The sequence below is a fragment of the Castor canadensis genome, chromosome 1 (genome assembly GCF_047511655.1).
Source record: "Castor canadensis chromosome 1, mCasCan1.hap1v2, whole genome shotgun sequence".
Lineage (NCBI taxonomy): Eukaryota > Metazoa > Chordata > Mammalia > Rodentia > Castoridae > Castor > Castor canadensis.
This window is the reverse complement of record NC_133386.1, coordinates 192859789-192868338: the sequence shown is the minus strand read 5'-3', so window position 1 is coordinate 192868338 and position 8550 is coordinate 192859789. Positions and strand designations below refer to the sequence as shown.

At 36.1% G+C, this 8550-nt stretch overlaps 1 pseudogene; it reads right to left on the bottom strand.

Annotated features, from left to right (window-relative positions):
• Nucleotides 1-7326: 7326 nt before the first annotated feature.
• On the bottom strand, nucleotides 7327-8244 carry LOC109701585 (olfactory receptor 9G19-like; annotated as a pseudogene).
• Nucleotides 8245-8550: the final 306 nt, after the last annotated feature.

Genomic DNA, 8550 nt, shown 5'->3' with positions numbered 1-8550 from the left:
GAAGACCAAAAATCGTATGTTCTCCTTCATATGAGGACTTTATATCTAGGGCAAATGTAGCAATGTGATTAGACATGAATCACATGAAAAGGGGAGAACACATACGGGAGATACAGGAATAGGTAGAAAAACCATGAAAGCTTTTGATGTTCCCCACTCCAGAGGAACTAATACAGAAACCTTAAAGTGACAGAGGTTAACACGAGAAGGTGATCAGGAACCAGTGTAAAGATCAGTTAGAGATGAGTCAACATGGGTTGTAACACATTTGTACATGAAAGCAAAGCTAGGAATCTCTCTGTATAGCTATCCTTAACTCAGCTAGCAAAAATGCTATGTCTTCCTTATTATGCTTATGTCTTTTCTTCAACAAAATTAGAGATAAGGGCAGAACAGGTTCTGCCTGGAAATGAGGGGGTGAGAGGGGAAAGGATGAGGGAGGGAGCCAAGGGTGGAGAAATGACCCAAACAATGTACACATATGTGAATAAATGAATAAAAAATGATATAGAGTTTCCTTTAAAACTGAAACATAGAATGACCATTTGATCATACAATTCCACTTCTAAGTATATGTGCCAAGGAAATGAAATCTGTATGTAGAACAAACACCTTCCCTCCTTTATTTATAGCAGTATATATGGACTCAATTTACTTTATTCATAGCAGTATATATGGACTCAATGGAAAAATGGATCAAGAACTCACTCAGTCATAAATGACTACCTGGGCAAATCTCGTGGACATTATGGTAAGGGAAACAAGCTATACATAGAAAAACAAATACTGAGTGGCATCACATATATATGGACTCTATAACACTTTAATTTATAAAAGTAAGTGTAGAATGGTGGTTACTAGAGGTTATGATCAGTGTGTGAATAGGGAAAGAGGACATGTTGATCAAAGGATACACAGTTTAGTTAGATGAAGGGAACAAGTTTGGTGACCTGTTGCACGGTATGGTAACTATAGTGTATATTCATGTACCACATATTTCACACTTGTAAAAGAATAGATAGAGATGATAAATATGTGAGTTCATGGTTATGTTGCTAAGATAATTCTTGTGGTGTACAGATGGTGACCAGGTTTTCTTTCACAAACACAAAGGAAGTTGTCCCTTAGTTACTCTGCTGGATCCCTTGGCACATTTGTTTTAAATCCTAAGGGAGAACCAGATTTAGATTGAAGGCCGTCTGATTATGTCACATAGAAAGGTGATATCTCCATTACACTAGTAATATAGTCTTAACCACCTAAAATATAACTTGTGCTTATTTGTAAAGGAGAATAGATTTTACATTCATATAATTATTAAGCTCTTTTATCATGCACAAAAGTCCATCAAGACATTGGATGTAGATTGTAGATTATGATTCTTGGAAGAGCATAATCCATGGTCCAGGACATTTGGTCCTTGTATATTAGGGACCCTTGATCATTGTAACAATAAAGAATACAACCACACTGTTTGAAAAGCTCATTAAAGGATGTTAACATTCCCTAACAAGAGTATACTTCAAATCTTTGTTTTATATTTATTGGCTCCTCAAAGGTTTCCTATAGGAACAGGATGAAGAAACAGATATAATGACTGAGAGATAGTACAAAGTGGTTAAATTACCTGCAATGCTATAGCATTCTAGCAACATTTTTCAGTAGTTTCTAGTGTTTTTAGTGTCCAGAAGCACTAGGAGTCCACTATTACAGAACTTCCACGCAATTTTTATCTGTTTTGCTCATTATCATAGGATGAATACATAGACTAGTACTAGGCATATAACAAGCAAGTAATAAGTATATTCTGATGGAAGGAAGGAAGGAAGAAAGGAAAGAAGGAAGGAAGGAAAGAAGGAAGGAAGGAAAGAAGGAAGGAAGGAAGGTGAAGCTTTGATCTGGGGGAGAAACACGTCAGTAGAATTGAATTTTGGGCAAGCATTAATATTATTTTATTCTAAAACAACAATGGAATTATTTGATATCTCACATTTTCTGATAACTGACAGATACAGGAAGAAGTGAAATATGTCCACAAAGTGGTCAGTCTGTCCACATTTGTTTTTGCAAATCAAGTGTGTCTTGCAATCAAGTGTTCATCACAGCACTATTCACAATAACCAAGCTTTTAAATTAACCCAGGTGCCCTAACAACTGATGAATGGATCAATAAAAATGTGGTATATATACACAATGAAGTATTACTCTGCTACAAGAAATAATGACGTGTGTTTTGAAGGAAAATAGATACAATTGGAGGACATCATGTTAAGTGAAGCAAGCCAGGCTCAGAAACACAAAGACTCCATGTTTTCACTCGTATGTGGTAGATAGATACAAAATATAAATATATTCACCTAAACAACCATAATCACATACAAACTTAGATGTAGAAAATGTTTGTAATAGTTGAACTACTCTATGGAACTCAGGGAAAGGAGAAAAGAACGATAGAGCATCAGTAATATTGTAAAACATAAGATGTGAATGTAGAGGGTAAAAGGATGTGAATTGAAAGCCGTTGAAAAATAGGGCCTGGGAAGTCAAGGGGTAAAGGAGAGTAATGGAAAGTGTTGAATGGATCAAGGTAAAGTAAACCCACAGTGGGCATACACTGAGACACCCCTTTAAATCAACTTAAATATTAATAATGAAAAACAGGAATATAAAATAGGTACAGTGCATGGAGGCATACTAGGGAAATGGAGGAGCATGAATGAAGGAGAATAAGGTGACTTTATATGGTTGATGGACTTCATATACCTAAATGAGATAGAACTAACAAACCTCTTGCAATTGCTTTAAGAGGGGCAGGGAGGGGGTTGAGGGGGAGAGATGATGGGAGCAATGTAAATAATGTACAATATGCATCTAATCAGAATTGTCACTATGAATCCCACCCTGCATAATGAATATATACTAATAAAATTTTATTAAAAAATAACTGGGGCATCATGGAAAAAGAAATTGGTTTGTGAGTAATTAACAAAGACTCAAGCTCTCCATTACTAGTAAATGAAGTATAACCTCATTTTTTCATATTTAAGGGAGAGATATTTTATCTTCCTGGCACTTGTTTTAAAGGAGTTAAATCAAGTTTGATCCAAGCACATCAATGAACCAATGGTTTTAGAGTTTAGTGCACATAAGAATCATCTAGCCTCAACCCATTGTTTTAGGTTTTGGATGGGTCCTAGGAGCCTGCTGTTACTAAAGCAGCCCAAGTGCTTGTAATACAGGTTTCCTGAAGATGATGTCTGAGAAATGCTAGAAGAAGTATCAGTTGTATGATTACTATTATTATTACTGTCTATTACAGAATCTCTACCAGCATAACAATGTTATGAAGACTAAATATGTTAACTCATATCAAGACGTTTTGTGTAGTGCTATAGTTTTAAATGATGAGCTATAAACATATCTGCATTTGAATCCTGATGCCAACCATTTCAATAATTGTGATCTTGGGAAACTTTTTTGAAATATCTCAAACCTTAACTTTCTCATCTCTTACAGTCATGAGACTATTTTACTCACACAGTTGAAGGAAAATATGAAAGAGGTATTACCTGTAAGGTGCCTGGTATGTTAATGACATTTAATGAAACTGTCCTTTGTAGCTAAAGAAGTTATGCAGCTATAAAAGAGGAGTATTGCTTTTTTATTATTATTATTTTAATTTTTACTTATTGATTCACTTATCTATTATCATATTATTTTTACATGGGTGATACATCATTACATTTACAAAAGTGCTTTCCTTTATCACCCCTCTCCTCCTTCTTAGGATAGTTTCAACAGGCCTCATTTTTCCATTTTTATACATGAGTACATGGAGCGAGATTTAGCTCTTGCTCCTGTTACCACTGAACCTAACTGGGTAGGCCTAACTGGTGTGGGGCCTAACTCCAATGGGAGATGCAGAAAAAATAAAGGATAGACAGACAGACAGAAAGCTGGGGCCAGGTGTGCTGGGTAGTTGGATGGAGACACACAACTGACTCATTACTTCTTTTCTCTATTATTCTTTTCATTTACACTGCTACTTTTCTCTATCTTTATTCTTTAAGGCCTTACTCCTTTACAGTTCTTTAAAACCTTGCTTCTAAAGTCTTTCTTCTTTCTATTCTTTAAAATCTCACTTCTAAAGTCTTCTTTTCTGTTTGTTAAAGTTTCTTTCCTTAGAATTGCTCTGTCTGATGTTTTCTCTTAGCTTTTCTTTAGCATAATCTCTCTTAAAGTCTTTGCCCTCAGACTTGCACTGTTCCATCAGACTTGCACTGTCCCATGTTCTCTCTTTAGCTTTCTTAAAGTCTCGGCCCTCAGACTTGCTAGCAATTCCCTTTCAGCAATTCTTTTCCCCCTTCAGCAATCTCCCTCCAGCAATCCTCCCTTCCAAAAGCCTCCCACATCCAAAAAGCCTACCACATCCAAAAGCCTTCCCCTTCTCAAAAGCCTCCCAAATCCAAAATCCAAAAGCCAAAAGCCTCATGTCCTCCTTCAGTGTAAATAAGGAGATGAAGTACTGTTCTTGGGGAGGGGATGACATTGTAACAAGAGGAACCTGCTTCAAACAACTTAGGAAAAGCAGCTGAGCTGCATTGTACTCTAGCCTTATTCTGTGGTTGGGACTGTGCCAAACTCAGCCTGCAGAACATTGAGTACAACTGTGCTAAAGTCCTCACAGGCTTCTTCTACTCTGCTCTCCACAAGTTCCTAATATTCCCACCACATAATTATACACCCTTTCTTTATGTCCTCCCCCCCCGCCCCAACTGGTACCAACTCCTGGGAAGGATCTGTTTTACCTTCCTGTCCTTTGTTTTTGAAAAAAAGACTTTTTTGTTTATTTAAGATGGGTATATGTGGAGTTTCATTATGACATTTCCATGTACATATGTATTGTATCCCAAATTGGTTCATCCCTTCCATTTTTCACCTTTGTACCTTAGTGTTCTTCTTATGGTTATTTCAACTGCAAGACATAGCACTGGATTAAATTTGTATTCTATACTATCCTACTAGTAAGAAACAACTAAAGTCAGGTCTTTTCTGTCAAAAGAATTAATTTATAGTATAGTTATGATTGTGCAGAGGTCAGTTTAACATCCCCAAATTGTTACCTATGTGCTTTATAAAACTTTACTTAACCATACAAGGCTCTTGTTTTTGAACCTTTTTAGGTAAATAAGTTCCTTTATGAGATAAATAAGTTCTTGTTATCACCAGATGTCCTATCTTAAAAATACTTCTTAAAATGACTAATTTCCTGGCTTCCCATGTCCCAAAGCACTTTGAGCCATGTGTCACTGTTCAAATTAGCCAATCCTGAAGACTGTGAACCCAAACCTGTTTAATCAGGGTGAGGAGCAGACTTGCATTACAGATAAAAACCTTAGTGTACTTTCCACTCAGTGTGTTTGATAACTAAACTCTGTCTGTGGTGCACCCTTCTGCAGAAGTAAATTTTGCCTTGCCTATTGACTTCTGAGTTGTGTTGTCTATCTCATGACAATATATATCTGTGATATATTTCCTTTCTTGTGGCAGCTTTCTCTTCTCTACCTCATCACTAATATGTTTGTATGAAAGTCCTTTCAGTAATGTGAATGTCATGAAGCCCAGTTTGATGTTCCATCCCTTTGACTCATTTATGTTTTCTTTCACAGATCCATTATTTTAGAAAAGATATCGGACTTTTATTGGGCTCCTGTGCTCTTTAACACTCTCTGGAAAGCTGTGTAATTCTTGTCATTGGAAAAAATGCTCCGAATTCATCCTTGGACACACACACACACACAAGACTATGTCCACATTTCCTAAGTTTTTTCTATGAAAGCCACTTATGTATACCAGAGTGGGAAAAGCTGAGTTCTGAATGTGTTTATCAGAACGAGAGATTATGGTAACCTCTACATGAATCATGAATGATACTCACCAAAATATTATCCTCTTATCTAAATTTTAACTTTTATCTGAAAGTAGATTTTCCCTCCAAAATTATTAAAATATCTTTTGTTCTATTGTCTGGAACATTTTTTGTTCAGCACTTCACTGTGCATGAGTAGATATAATCTGAGTAATAAAATGTCGAGGATATTTTAGTGAGAAAGCCAAGCAAATTGCTCCTCTCCATAAGGAAACTGGCAGGGACAACGAAGATGTAGAACAACATGTTAACGAACAAGTGACCAAGTAAATGCAATCTGGTATGAATGTCTTGTGATATTATTAAAACATGCTAGTTACAATTGAAAAAATACCATATAGCTTTGAGTTTTCTTTTTCTTTTAAATTTTTGCATTATTTTTGTTCTTAGGGTACATTGTGATATTTACAAAAGCTCTTATAATACATCATAGCTTAATTCACCCCCACCCCATGTTCCCTCCTCTCATTCCTGGGTCTTATTTTTCCATTTTCATACATGTATACATAATATTTCCACTACATCCTGTCTTCTTAACACTTTTCTTAATATCTTCCTCTCTATGATTGGTTGAAACACCCAGAGGACCTGTTTTATCTCTTCTCCATTTTTGAAAGAAAAAAAACATTTTTGTTTAAGATAGCTATACTGTGAATTTCCTGTGACTTTTCCATGAATATATGTATTATAAGTTGAATTTTCCTGGAAATTATCAAACTTAAGGAAGTGTAAGTGATCCTAAGGGCTTATTTTGTTTTGTTTTTTTGTCCATGGGTTAGATTATTTCCCCTTACTCTGTTGCATTATTTCATTCTGTTGTTTCTGTGTGACATTTTAACAGTATGTATTCTTTTTCGTAGTAGTTTTTGTGCTTACTTGTTTTGACTTATTTCTTTACTGTATCATTGTCCATGAAGTTAAACGTTCATTTTCTTGCCTCTTCTAGCAAGAAGTATTGTATCCCTTTTGGAACTTCCAGCATTTTCAAGAGTTACAATAGAAAATGGTGGGCATAATTCAAAGAAATCCTTTCATCAACATATCATATCTTAGAATGCAATGGCTATTTTACTGTTTTGAGGAGTAAGAACATTTCTTATCTTTCTCTGACTTCTGGCATGGCAGTGAAGATGTCTGTTACTATAGGATATATTTTTATTTTTTATTTAGGACATGTTAGTTAAGCAAACAATAGGCTCATGATATTTTCATACATGTTTATAATATAGTTTGATCCCATTCGTCTCCCATTACTCTCTTGTACATTTCCCCCCTTCCTGCTGGTCTCCTTCTCCTTTCCAAATAGCCACCATTCTACATTGATTTGTCAGTGATTGAAATAAAATAACCTGACAAAAAATAGTCTGTGCTTCTTCTTAGAAGGAAGTAATGCTGGTTTATTTGAAGAGTTTGTTCAGATCCTCTTTCACATTTTTATTCCTCAGGCTATAGATCATGGGATTCAATATGGGAAATGTTACAGTGTAACATATGGAAACTATTTTGTTTGTATCAAAAGAATAGCTAGATTGAGGGCAAGAGTAGATGTAGAGAATAGAGTCATTGCATAAGGTTACCGAGATCAGATGGGAGGAGCATGTAGAGAAGGCCTTGAGGTGGCCCTGGATGGAGTGCATCTTCAAGATGGTGATGAAGATGAAGAGGTATGAATGAGCCTAGGATGAGGACAATGGGGGTGATGACATTGGAGATGAGAAGGAAATACATCGGATCCTGGTAGTCTTCTTTCCTACCATAGGCCAACTTCACCAGGGGAAGCAAATCACAGAAAAAGTCATCAATGACATTGTCATTGCAGAAATCAAAGTAAAATATTTTTGTGCTTCTGAGGAGACAGTTAATAAAGCCTCCAAGATATAAGGCTGCTACAAAAATGAACATAGTTTTATGGGCATGGCCTGAAAATAAAGCAGTGGCTTTGCAGTGGCTACATAGCAGTCATAAGCATGACAGCCAGCAAGTTGCACTCAGCGTATGCCAGCCCAGCAGAGGAGAACTGAACCATGCAACCAGCAAAGGAAATGGTCTTGTCTTTAGAGATGCAGTTCATTAGGATCTTTGGGTTGTAGACCAAGGAAGAGCATAGATCCAGAAAAGCCAGATTTCCAATGAAAATAATACATAGGTGTGTGGATTCTGGTATCATTGAAGATCAATACTATGAGGGTGCAATTTCTCACCACAGCCAACATGCACATGGCAAGAAACACCATGAAGAGAACCTGCAGCATCACAGGGTCTGTAGTGAAGACCAACAGGATGAACTCAGTCACTGTGTGATTTCTCTTCTCCATTGTAGTAGGAACTCTGACCTTAGAGGAGAGAAAGTGTGAGTTCTGCTTGAGAAATTGTGCTGGAAGCATAGTAAAAGTGCTAAATATATTACAACACATTCCTGGTAATCATAGAAATGTAGGATGCTGCACTATAAGTACAAAGGCTGATTTATTAACAACTTTCATTTGCAGGCAAATAATAAAAAAAATTCAGGGAATATGATTTTTATTAGCATGCCCATTCCCATGGGACCTAGGAAAGTATTATATATTCAACTCAATATTAATATTAATAAATATCAATCTTAGTTATCTTATCTCTGA